The sequence below is a fragment of the Bison bison genome, unplaced genomic scaffold (genome assembly GCF_000754665.1).
Source record: "Bison bison bison isolate TAMUID 2011002044 unplaced genomic scaffold, Bison_UMD1.0 scf7180017864387, whole genome shotgun sequence".
NCBI classification, from domain to species: Eukaryota; Metazoa; Chordata; class Mammalia; order Artiodactyla; family Bovidae; genus Bison; species Bison bison.
The window spans coordinates 263591-267014 of NW_011494959.1; positions in this window are offsets into that span (position 1 = coordinate 263591).

Consider the following 3424-nt stretch of genomic DNA (forward strand, 5'->3'; position numbering starts at 1 on the left):
TGACTGATAACACCATCATGGTTACCTGGGTCATGAAGATCTTTTTTTGTATAGTTTCTGTGTATTTTTTCAACCTCTTCTTAATATCTTCTGCTTCCATTAGGTACATACCATTTCTGTCCTTTATCGAGCCCATCTTTGCATGAAATGTTCCCTTGGTATCTTCTAACTTTCTTGAAGAGATCTCTAGTCTTTCCCATCCTATTGTTTTCCTCTATTTCTTTGCATTGATCACTGAGGAAGGCTTTCTTATCTCTCCCTGCTATTCTCTGGAGCTCTACATTCAGATGGATATATTTTTCCTTTTATCCTTTGCCTTTCACTTTTCTTCTGTTCTCAGCTATTTGTAAGCCCTTCTCAGACAACCATTTTGCCTTTTTGCATTTCTTCTTCTTCGGGATGACCTTGATCACTACATCATATACAATGTCATGAACCTCTGTCCATAGTTCTTCAGGCAATCTGTCTATCAGATCTAATCCCTTAATCTATTTGTCACTAATACTGTATAATCCTAAAGGGTTTGATTTAGTTCATACATGAATAGTTTAGTGGCTTTCCCTACTTTGTTCAATTTAAGTCTGAATTTTTCAGTAAGGAGTTCATGATTTGAGCCACAATCAGCTCCTGGTCTTGTTTGTGCTAACTGTGTAGAGCTTCTCTATCTTTGGCTGTAAAGAATATAATCAATCTGACTTTGGTATTGGACATCTAGTGATATGTGTGTGTAGAGTCTTCTCTTGTGTTGTTGGAAGAGGGTGTTTGCTATGACCAGTGAGTTCTCTTGGCAAAACTGTTAGCCTTTGCCCTGCTTCATTTTGTACTCCAAGGTCAAACTCGCATGTTACTGCAGGGATCTCTTGACTTCCTACTCGATTTCCAGTCCCCTATGATGAAGAAGACATTCTTTTTTGGTGTTACTTCTAGAAGTTCTATAGATTTTTATATAACTGTTCAACTTCAGCTTTTTTGGCATTAGTGATTGGGGCATAGACTTGGATTACAGTGATAGTGAATGATTTGACTTGGAGATGAACAGAGATCATTCTTTGTTTTTGTTTTTTATTTTTTGCGATTGCACCCAAGTACTGCCATTTCAGACTCTGGTGGCGCTAGCAGTAGAGTATCTGCCTGCCAGTACAGGAGACATCAGAAACAGTTTCGATCCCTAATTAGGGAAGATCTCCTGGAGGAGGGAATGGCAACCCTTTCCAAATTTCTTTCCTAGAGAATCCCATGAACAGAGGAACCTGACAGGCTAGGGTCCATATGGTCACAAAGAGTCAGACACTACTAAAGCAATTTAGCATGCATGCAGTGAAGTCTTATACCCTTTAAAGCCAATCATCAAACATGTTTCTGGCCTAGAACTCTAAGAGAGCCAACAATTGCAAGTTCAAATCTCAGCATTTATGCAATTTTGGAGATATTCTCAAGATGGATAGAGGATAGAAGATGTATTATTCAACAGAATGATAGTTTTATTTACACTTTTAAACATTAAACATATATGGGACCTCCATTTTTATTCTTATTGTTGAGCATTCAAATATTAGGAGTGAAGCTACTTTTTAATCCACTTTTGTGTTAGGGTCAATATTTTTTAAAAGCCACATGCAAATAAAATAAAGTATGATAAAGGGTCAAGTGAATTTCATTATGTATTTAATTTACCACTGAGAAAAAGTCTCTGGAATAGGTTAGGAAGTTTGAATATGGGTCAAAATGTTATGAGCACATGGCCTTGGACCATGAAATAAGGCAGATATATTGAACCTCAATGTTTAGTAACATATATTTGAGGAAATAGATATGCCTTTGAGGATATGGTTGCAGTGAAATATAAGTAAATCAATATTTTGACCTACATTGACTCAACAGATTTACATCAATTTATTGGTGCTGTCATTTTTATGATTTGATGAAGTGAATAGAAAATTTTGAGTCCTTCTCTTTCACTTCTGATGATAAAATTCAGAGCCGTTTCCCTTTCTACCCTCTCCTAAAGACCTAATAAGGAAAGCCAAGTCAACATAGACTCTTGCAGAATTTAATACTCTTCTCTTAAAAAAGCTATGAGTTAAATAAATGTTATCACTTTGGTTCTGCAAACTCCCTGGCCATTCCTATTGTGATCAGAATCTATTTCATTGACTATAACTTCAACTTGCCTTCCGGGCTTAAATTAGTATTTTTGGACCTTATCAAATGGCAAAGTTTTTTCTTTTTTTCTATTTTCACTTCCTGCACCAACTAGAACACCAAATGCAGGTATATATTATATTTCAGGCATATGTGTGTGTGTGTGTGTGTGTGTGTGTGTGTGTGTGTGTGTATATATATATATATACACATTTATGAGGATATACATTTAATATCTATACTCACAGCTAGAATCTTTCTCCTTGGCAATAAAAAAATTTCCTAATACTTACAATGATATAAATAAATTGTAGCAATTCTTTCTGGAGATCTGTTTTGCTATTCCAATTCTGTCTGCCCTTTACCCCATGAGTAATTCTGAGTTAAGAGTGGTAACAGGCTTGGTACTTAAGTGTGTTAGAATAAGGAGAATTTATCTCACCTTGGCAAGAAAGGCTCGATAAAGTGTGCTTCCAATGTTGCTGCTAATACTTAGATAGGCAAACGTTTTCTGTAAAAGATCAGATGGTAACTATCTTATACAATGTGGACTTCATATAGTTCCTGTCTTATATTCTATGCTTGCTTTTGCACAACTTTAAAAAAAATGAATATTTCTTACCTCACTGACCACACAAAAACAGGCTTAATTTGGCCATGGGCAATAGGTGATCCATCCATGTATTTCACAACCTCTGAGATAGGGCCAAATCAATAGTTCAGATATCACTCTTTTAAATTTATTCATCATGATATTTTAAGTATTATAGCCTGTGTTTTCCTGCTGAAACTAGGTATTTTCCTAGAGCTGTGCCCTAATGGAGAACAGAATTCTAGGAAATTACATGCTATGACTTAGTGAGTTTTTTTTTTTTTCTTAAAATTTCTTAATGCCCTTTAAAAACTATATAAACATATATTTATAATAAAAATATACCAATTTTAAATGCACAATTTGATTACTTTTTAAAAAAATATATAATCATATAACAATATAATTATGATGTGAACATTTCCAACACCTCAATGATTTCTTAATCCCTTTTGTTGCTGTCAGTCATCTCTTATCAAACCCCTGGATGCTGACAACTGTGATCTGTTGTTTAGGACTTTATTTTTGTCTTTTCTATAATTCATATAAATAGAACTATGAAACATATAGTTTTGTGTATGGCTTCTTTAACTTAACAAAATACTTTTGGATTCAATTATGTTATTGCATGTACTGGTAATTCATTCCTTTGTACTGCTGAGTAATATTCTATTACATACCATTTGTTTA